Source organism: Nicotiana tabacum, chromosome 2 (genome assembly GCF_000715075.1).
Source record: "Nicotiana tabacum cultivar K326 chromosome 2, ASM71507v2, whole genome shotgun sequence".
Classification (NCBI taxonomy): Eukaryota; Viridiplantae; Streptophyta; class Magnoliopsida; order Solanales; family Solanaceae; genus Nicotiana; species Nicotiana tabacum.
In genome coordinates, this window is record NC_134081.1 from 104,362,276 (window position 1) to 104,374,870 (window position 12,595).

The 12,595-nt window shown below is 39.8% G+C and overlaps 1 long non-coding RNA gene across 1 annotated transcript; it reads left to right on the forward strand.

The window, feature by feature from the left end:
• The first annotated feature begins 592 nt into the window (after positions 1-592).
• Positions 593-3,356, forward strand: LOC142172965 (uncharacterized). The gene is made up of 2 exons (XR_012702238.1): positions 593-1,064; positions 2,755-3,356. It is a non-coding gene; the product is annotated as an uncharacterized LOC142172965 (long non-coding RNA).
• Positions 3,357-12,595: the final 9,239 nt, after the last annotated feature.

Below are 12,595 nucleotides of genomic sequence, written 5' to 3' on the forward strand. Positions count from 1 at the left end.
TCATACGTAGTAATGTATGTGATTGATCATCAATTACAATATAGTGTGTATGTGTGTGTGTGAAATTACTCATATACTTAATTATAACTTAGAAAATTAACTTAGATAGATGAATACAAAAGGTAAAATGTCTTGACCGATATTTATTAATCTATGTGATTTGTAATTAGTTATAAAACAAATGAATATATAAGACGAAATATGTAGTTCGAATACACTAAACGTCTCATATATATACCTTTATATATATGTATGAATAAAATATATGCTTATAATTTATTAAAAGTAATTAGTTAATATAATTATTTATAAAGATTATGCTTATAGTTTATAATTATTTATAGTAAATATATATATGAATAAAATAAATGCTTATAGTTTATATTAATTTTTTATAGTTTATAATATTTTAAGAAATAAAAATACAAAAAACATAATTTAGTTTTTTTGTTTAAAATAACCGACCAAAGTTGGTCGGTTAATGGTCAAACACAGTCAACGCCTGGTCACTTAGTGTACCGACCAACATTACCGACCAACGTTGGTCAGTAATTCTAAATCCAGATCCCAAATACCGAATTTTCCCCTCATTTCTCTTACTCTATTCTCAAAAGTTTCTAACTCCCCCTTTCTTCTCCCTTACACACACAACACCCTTCCCCCTCTTCTACACCAAAAACCTAGCCTTCTTCTTCTTCTTCTTCTTCTTCTTCTTCTTCTTCTTCTTCTTCTTCTTCTTCTTCTCTCTTGAGCAGCCACCCAATTCCGCCTCCCTCCTCAAACGAGCTTCATAAACAAAATCAAAATTGGATTCTGGATCGAAAACGAATTTCAAGAGCAAAAAGAAAAGAAAAGGCGACAAAAACAGAAGGAAATAGGCTAAAACAACAAATTTCTGTCATTATTGGAAGTTGTTGTTCATGGTTCTGGGTTTTCTAAAGCTATTCTATATCGAAGCATTGTAGAACTTCTGCTGTTGGTTGCTGAACTTTTTCTGCTGAGCTTCATCCGAATTTGTATTTGCCTTCATTTGGCTCATCTCAGTTATCTCATTGTTTAATTAGGTAAGTTTTAAACTCCTTGTATTATGCTTTCATTTTGATTCTTGATTAATCTATGTGAATTTGTTTAGCTCCTGATTTTCTGTTATTGGAATATATAATAAATATAGTTTTGTGTCAATTTGAAAAGTGATAAAACTGGGAAGTAATTCGAAACACGATGCTTGTATGAAGTAATATAATTCTTGCTTTTAATTAGGACTCCTATTGTTGGTTATCTGCTCATTCTAGGTTTTAAAATATATGTTTTCCAATCCGAAATTGGTTGAATTGTCATTGAATTTATGCAGATCTGCTTAGTGCTACCTATTTGATGAAATTTCCATTTAAAAGCATGACTGAGTTCTAAGTGGGACTGAATATTAATAGCAATCATGGAACAAGGAATTTTCCCTAAATTTGTACAAAAAGAGAGTTTAAGGATGATTGTAAATCATTAAAATACCATTTGAATAGTAGGCATCGATGTATACAATTTTAGTCAGGTGTAGATTTGGATGATTTGCAATGTCTTGGTTGGTCTTGTATATAAATTGTGCTATTTCCGTAACTTGCAACAGCATGTCTCCTATTAGTGCCAAATCCCGAGCCTGACATTTAGCAGAATTTCTTATCCGGTCATCTGGTTTTCACAGACTTTAAAGAGAGTCAAATTTCATCGATTTGGGGTTTTAAAATAAATCGGTGACTTGGGATACCATAAAAATTATTCCAAGTGGTGACTCTAAATTAAATAAATAATTTTATTTCGAATAATATTACTTTAATTGGAAAAACTCCCTATCCCTCGGAAAAAAAGGAGGTGTGACACTGAGTAGTTTTGTTAGGAATTGAATTGGTTTTTTAGGATTTGTTCTTGTGAATTGAACTTTTAGTGTATGAATTGAATTTTTAGGGGTAATTGAATTATTTAGGGTATTAATTGAATTGTTTAGGGTGTGGGTTGAATTTTTAGGATATGAATTGAACTTTTAGGGGTAATGGTTGAACTTTTTACATGTGAATTGAATTTTTAGGGATAATTGTTGAACCTTTTGGGTGTAATTATTAAAAATTAACTATCTTAATTAACTAAAAATAATTTAATTAATTTATAGTTATAGAATATATTAAGTAGTTGTAATACTTATGAAAATATCTCAATTATTTTTTATTTGTATAGATGGAACATCATACTTGGATGTACAATAGGAATTATCCTAATCGTACTTGGATGTACATCGTACTTATGGAAATATGCTCCTTATCCATTGTGGCGGACTAAGTCTGATTGGTGGGTTGTAATCAAAACTAAGCCTGTAGGTAGAGTGAAAGTCACGAATGTGTTAGATGTTGCATATCAAAACGATATCTCCAATGTTCACCAAATAGTAGACGATCAGTTAGAAAATGATTTGGAACATCCTAAACGCATATTGGAAGAAGTTGATATAAATGAAGTAATAATTATAGAAAATGAGGACGAAGAATCAACTGATGAAATTCAAACAAGTGAGGACGAGGAATTTTCGAACGAGGAACAATGTCGACGAGGATTAAAAAGTTAGTTTTTTAAAGCACTTTCGTGTTTTAAATTTTCTTTAAAACACGAGAACGGGCATAGACTGTATATGTAAGCTTTTAATTTTCTTTAAGTGTTATAATTTACTTTTATAAGAATTTTTAAATACTAATTTAATTTAAAATAATGTAGGGTCGCTACCAAAGTAACATGGAGAAATTCATTCATAGTCAGCCAGCTGGTGAATCGGGCGAGCCAACCCAGCCTTCGGACGATGATGCTGAAATAATATGGTTGGAGGCTGTTGGCAGTCTAAAATGGGGGAGGTATACGGGTTTCCTGAGAAACAATTCTATCCTTATAGGTGTGGAATGCAAGGAATAGGGACTTCCTCACAGGGCGAGGAACTTAATATCCTCTCGGCTATGTGGGAGACAGTGACAAATCTTACATCCGAGTTAGAAGCGGCCAAGGAAAGAGAAAGGCTTAGAGATGGTCAATTCCTTGGTATGCAAGCTCAGATCAGAACTCTCCTTTCTACTGGAGCTTTTCCGTTGCCCCGGTCTCGTGAGTCATCGCCAGAGGCTCGGCCTCCACGTGATCATTCCTCCCGTCCTCCCCGTGATCGTTCCTCATGTCCGACCCGTGATCGTTCTTCCCGTCCTCCAGAAGACCATTCTCTATACCGTCTTGTAGATGAAAGTTCATGAGATGATGATGATGTTGTAGAAAATACCCCTTGACCAATACTTTGATATACTTTGAACAAGACTAATAGAACTAGTTTTGAATTAGATTGAACAATTTTGAAATTGTTGTATTACTTAATTTTTGCTTGGTTTTGGATTATGATATTTAATTGAACTTTAATTTGTTAGTTTTAAAGTATTAATTGGATGTTTGGTTGTTGTTGTTGTTAGATGTTTGGTTCAATTTGTGGTGAATTAGGGATTGTACGTGGTGAATTAGTGGTTATTAGATGTGAATTGGGGGTGTTGGTATGATATTTTTATTTGGTAGGTGGTGTAGCTACGAAAACAGGCATTTTCTGCCAAAATTAATCCTAGAAAATCGACTAACCTTGGTCGGTATCTAATAAAAAAAATTAAAATTATAAATTACCGACCAATGTTGATCGGTTAATGCATATTTATTTTCCAAAAATTCAACATTACCAACCAAAGTTGGTCGGTAAGTTGCCTGCCCTGTTCAGTTTACCGACCAATGTTGGTCAGTAATTTCCGACCGACTTTAGTCGGTATGCTCTTCCGACCTTCAAAATTCCGACCGCGCATTAATGGTCATGTTTTGGACGGTTATTGTCCATTACCGACCTACTTTAAAAAAGTCGAAATCTTTAAAAAATAATCATTTACTGAAAAAGATTCCAGCGAACGGGAGACATTTTGAAGGTTTCTATTGCTGGACTAAAAGGGCGAAGGGCAACCCAGCGCATAAAGTATCTCATATTTATGCAGGGTCTGCGGAAGAGTCGCACGCATCGCACCCCAAAGATCCTAATGCAAGAATTAATGGTTGATTCTACGGCTCGAACTCGCGACCTATGGGATATGGGTCACACAAAGATAATTTTACCGTTGCTTCAAGGCTTCCCTTCTTTTTATTGGTCGAATGCAAATAAATTTTCACCACCTTCCAAGCTATTGTTTTTGTTCTTCAACTACCTCTTCACCTTAAATCGATTTCAAAACTTGGTATATTCAAAAAATAGTTAAATGAAAATGTGAAATTTATTTTTTAGGAGTAAAAAAATGGATCAACATTTTGCTTTGAGGCTTTTGTATGTAGAATATTTGAACTTTTATATGTATATGATATAATATCTATATAAATCAGGGACATAGACAAGTGAGGTGGCACTTTTCTTTGAATAGAATGACTATTTATCTTTTTCCTCATTTTTTGGGCTTTTTAAAATTTCAAAATCACCTCTTCAATTTTAAAAAACACTCATCCGTCGCTTATATATTCAGTTTTTCTTATCGGTTGTCCCGAATGGACAGCTTAAGTATTCAGTTAGATAACTCAAAAGACACTCACGTTGCTATCTTAAATACGCCCCCTTATTTTCCTTGCCGAACTTTATCTCTTGCTTCTTCTTCAAGAGTCCTCTTCTTTTTTTTAAATTATTATTGGTTTTTTCTAGTTTCCCTGTATACAATAGAAAGCCCTCCAGGCAGAGTTAACGATTTCTTTATTTTCTCGCTTAGAATTAATATGTTGGCCTTAACTAAACTTATTATAGTACTAAACCTTGCAATGCCATTACATGCCATTTAGTTAACAATACAGAGAAGACTGTCGAGGAGAAGTTAATTGCTGGTAAGAATTCTCTAGCGAAGAAGAAGCGCACGCACCGTCGTTATGAACCTTTCATTATATTTTGGTAGTGCTTAATTTTAACTGTCTATTCATTAATTATTTTGCATCCATAAAGCAGTCGAAAACTGAGACTAGAAGGATTTTAAAGGGACAATTAAGTGTGTTCGGGCATTCTGTTTGTTCCTTTTTTCTCATTTTCCCCCTAATCAATTGTTTTTGTTCAATTCATATTAACTTTGAAGATTTATAAGTCACAATGAAATGACTAGACTTTTGCCTTTTAATTTCCTAGATTTTAGAGGTAAAGCCTTCTTGTATAGAGAGAATATCCCAAACAAATTATCTCACCACCATATGGATTTGATACGTTCAGAAGCAATGGGATGTATTCTCTCCGACTCCTTTGTCATCAAAGGCAACCTGTGAGTGGGAGAAGAACTTAAGATACTTTCATTTTTTTAATTTACATTGTATATATTTTCTAAGCGTTATTTTCGTTAAATTCTGCATCCAATGTTTCTGAGTTGGGTATGACTATAAGCACTCACACTACAAGAAAAGTGTGGATTACATGGGAATTTTCCTGAGGATTATACTGGATAATTAGCAGGTATTTTAGTTTCCTACGGATTTTCCTATCAAAAAGAATCCGATGGAAAAACCTTCGTAGGTAATTATTACATGCGAAATTTAAAATTCCAAGGTACATTACCTAGGAATTTTTAATCCGCATATAAATTACCTGCGGATGTTGTCGCACAAAGCACTAAAATATCGCAAGAAAGTTTTGGTAAAAGTTCGGGAAAAAAAGGAAATTTCTTGCGGATTTTCCACAAGTAATTCCCCATGAAAAGTTTCCACGAATTTTTGGCAAATATTTCTAAAAAAATGATTTATTATTTAGTTTTCATAATTGTCACGACCCAAAATCATAACCTGTCGTGATGACGCCTATCGATGGTACTAGGCAAGCCGATTCTCAAAAATACTTCCAATGTTTCGCAAACGACAAGTCAAAGATTTTACATGACAGAGTTTTCGTAAAAACATGAGTTAAACTCAAAATACAGTGTGGAAAAATAGCCCCAAACATCGGGTGTCACCAAGTCATGAGCATCTAAATAACCAATCTAAGAAACAATGTCTACAAGAGTCTGTGTCAAGTACCAATACAGAAAAGAAAAGATAACAAGGAAGGAGAGACAATGACTGCAAACGTTGGCAGCTACCTCGTGAATCTCCGATACTCAACCACGCACGAGATCAACGTCCTTCGTGACCAGAAATACCTAGATCTGCACACGAAGTGCAGGGTGTAGCGTGAGTACAACCAACTCAATAAGTAACAATAATAATTAAGGAACTGAAAGGTAGTGACGAGCTATACAAATACAGTTCATTTCAGTAATTTCAGCTACGAAAGTAGACATGTTTCAATTCCGGCAATTTAAGTCAAGTCAGTTACATATTACCAAGTTCAGGTAAAACCGGATACAATATTTTCACAGAAGTTTCACAACAATGACATAAATTATCTAAGTGCAGCAACAAATGAAACAAGTGTAACCTCTTAGGGCAACAGTCCCCCAAGCTCTCTCAATAGCTAAACACTCGGCTCTCATCCCTCAATATTCACGCTTAGTAGGTACCTGCGCTCACTGAGAGTGTACAGACTCCGGAGGGGCTCCTACAACCCAAGCGCTATAATCTGCACGGACAACTCACATGCTATAGTATCAATATGTGGATTCGCACGGACAACTCACATACTGTACAGACAACTCACGTGCTATAGTATCATATCAAGATCCGCATGGACAACTCACGTGATATGGTATCAATACCTCACAAACAGGCCCTCGGTCTTACTCAGTCAACAACCTCTCTAGTCTCATGGCCCTCAGTAATAAAAGGGGAATCAACCCAAAATAGAATGATAAATTATATCAGCGGGGTATAACAGAGACTGAGATATAATATGCAAGTAATACTACGACTGAGTACAAGTAACAATAAGCAGGAAGGTTCAACAAGTATCACGACCACTGGGGTCTTTACAATACCAACACATAGCCTAAGCATGATTTCTAGCATGATTCACTGTCAAATTTCTACAGCACATAAATGGAACATAGCTAACAATAAGCTTATTCAACTTTCTAGTTTCACGGAATGGACCAAATCCCAATTCTCATGGTGCACGCCCACACGCCTGTCACCTAGCATGTGCGTCACCTCCAAAATACTCACATAATATAATAATCTGGGGTTTTATACTCTCAGGACCAGATTTAAAACCGTTACTTACCTCAAACCGCGCTAAACTCTACTCCAAAGTGCCTTTGCCTCTCGAAACGGTCTCCAAACACCCTGAATCTAGCCACAAGCAGTACAATACAATTAATATAGGCTAAAGGAATTAATTTCATAAGAAAAGTATAAAATTATAAGCCAAAATCCGAAATTGGCTCAAACCAACCCCTGGGCCCATGTCTCGAAATTCGACAAAAGTTACAAAACTTGAAAGCCCATTCACTCACGAGTCTAACCATACCAAATTTATCAAAATCCGATATCATTTGTTCATCCAAATTCCCAAAATTCACTCCCCAATTTTCTAGCCCTAAATCTCCAAATTTCTCCTCAAAAACTCACCAACTAGGTGTAAAATCAGTAGGAAAACATCATTATTGAAGATAAATGGACACAAGGAGCTTACCTCAGTAATCACTTCAAAATCCCTATCAAAATCCTGCAAAATTCGAGCTCAAAGTAGTGAAAATGGTGAAAAACCTCGAAGTCCCGTATTTATATGTTTTACCCGGGCCTTCCGCACCTGCGACAAGTTGGACGCTTCTGCGGTCTCACAGGTGCGCCCCTTTCCCGCTTTTGCGCCAACCGCATGTGCGGAACAGCCCTCACACCTGCACCATTCTCCGCATCTGCGCCCAACGTGCGCTCATGCGCAAACCGCGTCTGCGCGCGGATGGCCGCATCTGCGGCCTCTGATCAAAGCATCCCTGGTCGCTTCTGCAGTCTCTTTTCTCGCTTCTCCGAGCTTGCATCTGCGGTCCCCAATCCGCAAATGTGATTACACCAGCAACCCTTAAACTTCAGCAGTTCTTCAACTTCAAATCTTGAACCGTTAATCACCCAAAATCAATCCGAGGCCCCCGGGACCTCAATCAAACATACCAACACGTCTTAAAATATCATACAAACTTAGTCGAATCTTCAAATCACCTCCAACAACATCAAAAATACTAATTACACATGGATTCTACAAACGACGCCGAAACCTATCAAATCACGTCCGATTGACCTCAAATTCTGCACACAAGTTAAAATGACCCCACAAACCTACTGCAACTTCCGGAATCGGAATCTGACCCAGATATAAAAATTTAACCCCTGGTCAAACTTCCCAAAAATTTGACTTTCACTATTTAAGCCTAATTCTACTTCCGACCTCCAAATCACAATTCGGATACGCTCCTAAGTCCAGAATCACCCAACGGAGCTAACGGAACCATCAAAATTCTAATTCGAGGTCGTTTATGCATAAGTCGATATCCGGTCGACTTTTCCAGCTTAAGATTTCAATTAAGAGACTAACCCTATAAGTCATAAAACAATAGTGAAGCACAAAAATGAGCAGAAAGGGAGAACGAGGCTACAACTCTCGAAACGACTGGTCGGGTCGTTACATCTTCCCCCTCTTAAATAAACGTTCGTCCTCGAACGAGTATAGAAACATACCTGAAGTGGTGAAACGATGAGGATAACTGCCGCACATATCTTGCTCGGTCTCCCAAGTCGCTCCCTCGACTGGATGACCCCTCCACTGAACCTTCACAGAAGCAATATTCTTCGACCTCAGCTTTCGAACCTGCCTATCTAAGATCGCCACCGGCTCCTCAACATAAGATAAATCCTTGTCCAACTGGACTGAGCTAAAATACAATACGTGAGACGGATCTCCGTGATACTTCCGGAGCATAGAAACATGGAGTACTGGATGAACTCCTGCTAGCCTGGGAGGCAAGGCAAGCTCATAAGCAACCTCCCCAATACGTCGCAACACCTCAAATGGGCCGATAAACCTCGGGCTCAGTTTGCCCTTCTTTCTGAACCTCATAACACCCTTCATGGGTGACACCCAGAGCAGGATCCGCTCTCCAATCATGAATGCAACATCGCGAACCTTCTTATCCACATAACTCTTCTGTCTGGACTGGGCTATGCGCAGCCTATCCTGAATCACCCTAACCTTCTCTGGAGCATCCCGAACCAAGCCTGTATCCAATAATCTAGCCTCACCCGGCTCAAACCAACCCACTAGAGACCTACACCGCCTACCATACAGAGCCTCATACGATGCCATCTGGATGCTCGACTGATAAATGTTGTTGTAGGCAAACGCTAGTAGCAAGAACTAATCCCACAAAACCCCCAAACTCCATCACACACGCACAGAGCATATCCTCTAATATCTGAATAGTGCACTCGGATTGTCCGTCCATCTGAGGGTAAAATGTTATGCTCAACCCCACTCGAGTACCCAACTCATGCTACATGACCCTCCAGAACTGTGATGTAAACTGCGTGCCCCGGTCAGAGATGATAGATGCCGGTATGCCATGAAGCCTGATGATCTCGCGGATATACACTAGAGCCAACTGCTCAGAAGAATAGGTAGTCATCACAGGAATGAAATGAGCTGACTTGGTCAGCCTGTCCACAATCACCCAAACTGCATCAAACTTCCACTACGTCCGTGGAAGCCTAACAACGAAATCCATAGTGATCCGCTCCCATTTCCACTCCGAAATCTCTAATTTCTGAAGCAACCCACCTGGTCGCTGATGCTCATACTTCACCTACTAGCAATTTAGACACCGAGCCACATACTCCACTATGTCCTTCTTCATTCTCCTCCACCAGTAATGCTGTCTCAAGTCCTGATACATCTTCGCGACACCCGAATGAATAGAATACCGCGAACTGTGAGCCTCCTGGAGAATCAACTCACGCAAACCATCTACATTGGGCACACATAGCCTACTATGCATCCTCAATGCACCATCATCCCCAATAGTGACCTCCTTAGCATCACCGTTCTGGATCGTGTCCTTAAGGACAAGCAGGTGGGGCTCATCATACTGACGCTCCCTGATACGATCATAAAGAGAAGACCGAGAGATCACACAATCCAATACTCGACTCGATGCAGAAATATCCAATCTAACAAACTAGCTAGCTAAGGCCCGAACATCCAATGTCAATGGCCTCTATGCTGCTGGAAGATATGCTAAGCTCCCCAAACTCTCCGCCCGGCGACTCAAGACATCGGCCACCACATTAGCCTTCCTGTGATGGTACAAAATGATGATATCATAGTCCTTAAGAAGCTCCAACCACCTCTGTTGACGCAAGTTAAGATCCTTCTGTTTGAACAGACACTGCAAACTTCGGTGATCAGTGTAAATCTCACAATGGACACCATACAAATAGTGCCACCAGATCTTCAAGGCATGAACAATAGCTGCTAACTCAAGGTCATGGACATGATAGTTCTTTTCATGGGGCTTCAACTGGCACGAAGCATAAGCAATCACTCAAGATCTTCAAGGCATGAACAATAGCTGCTAACTCAAGGTCGTGGACATGATAGTTATTTTCATGGGGCTTCAACTGGCGCGAAGCATAAGCAATCACTCTGCCCTCCTGCATCAGAACACACCCAATACCGATCCAAGAAGCGTCACAATACACTGTGTTAGAACCAGAAGCTAATGGTAGAACTAGAACTGGGGCCGTGGTCAAAGAAGTTTTGAGCTTCAGAAAGCTCTCCTCGTACTCACCCAACCACCTGAAAGGAGAACCCTTTTGAGTCAATTTGGTCAAGGGCGATGCGATAGATGAGAAACCCTCTACAAAACGACAGTAATAACCAACCAAACCAAGAAAACTTCGAATCTTCGTGGCTGAGGACGGTCTGGGCCAACTCTGAACCACCTCTATCTTCTTCAGATCCACCTGAATACCCTCACTGGACACCACGTGCCCCAAGAACGCCACTGAACTGAGCTAAAACTCACACTTGGAGAACTTTGCATAAAACTTCTCCTCCCTCAACTGCTGCAACACGATCCTTAGATGCTGGGCATGCTCCTCCTGGTTACGAGAGTATACGAGGATATCATCAATGAATACAATAATGAATGAGTCAAGATAAGGCTGAAACACATTGTTCATCAGATGCATGAATGCTGCTGGGGCATTGATCAGCCCAAAAGACATCACAATGGACTCATAATGGCCATATCGGGTCCTGAAAGCTGTCTTAAGAATATCTTAGTCCCGAATCTTCAGCTTGTGATATCCTGACCGCAAATCGATCTTGGAGAACACCCTCGCCCCCTGAAGCTGGTCAAATAGATCATCAATACGCGACAAAGGATACTTGTTCTTGATTGTGACCTTGTTCAACTGTCTGTAATCAATGCACATTCTCATAGTACCATCCTTCTTATTCAAAAATAGAACTGGTGCACCCCAAGGTAACACACTAGGCCGAATAAACCCCTTATCAAGGAGTTCCTGAAGCTGCTCCTTTAATTCCTTCAACTCCGCCGGTGCCATATGATACTTTGGAATAGAAATGGGCTGAGTGCCCGGCACCAAATTAATACCAAAATCAATATCCCTGTCAGGCGACATGCCCGGTAGGTCTACAAGAAACACATCCGGGAAATCTCGCACCACAGGAACAGAATCAATAGCAGGGGTCTCTGCACTAACATCCCTCACAAAGGCCAGATAAGATAGATAACCCTTCTCAACCATCCACTGAGCCTTCAAGTATGAAATTACTCTACTGGGAACACAGTCTATAGAGTCGCTCCACTCAACCATCGGCAACCCTGACATAGCCAACGTCACGGTCTTTGCGTGACAATCTAGAGCCGCACGACATGGAGACAACCAATCCATACCCAAAATCATGTCAAAATCGACCATACTAAGCAACAAGATATCCACTCTAGTCTCCAGACTCCCAATAGTCATCACACATGACCGATATACACGGTCCACAATAACAGTATTGCCCACCGGCATAGACATATGAACAAGTGAAACTAGAGACTCGCGGGGCATGATAATGAGTAAAATACGAGGACACATATGAATAAGTGGAACCAGGGTCAAATAATATAGAGGCATCTCTGTGGCAAATTAATACAATACCTGTGATCACAGCATCCGAAGTAATGACATCTGGTTTGGCAGGGAGAGCATAGAAACGGGCATGGCCACCCCCTGATCGACCTCCCCCTCTCGGGCGACCCCTAGATGATTGAGCCCCACCCCGAGCTGGCTGGGCGGGTGATGAAACTGCTGGTGCTGGTGCCATCGGCCGAGAACTTTGCTATGGAGTCCCACCCAACAAACTAGGGCAATCTCTCTTAATATGACCAAAATCTCCGCACTCGAAACAACCTCTCATATGACGAAATTGCTGCTCCTGATACCCCGAGGAACTACCCGTAGACACCTGAGCTGACGAGGCAGGGTGAGAACTCAGCGCTGGTAGTGCACTGAATGAAGACTGTCCCTGCTGATAGTTGTGTGAACCATGGCCAAATGATGCACCACGGTGAACTGGGTGAGCTGTATGAACATTTCT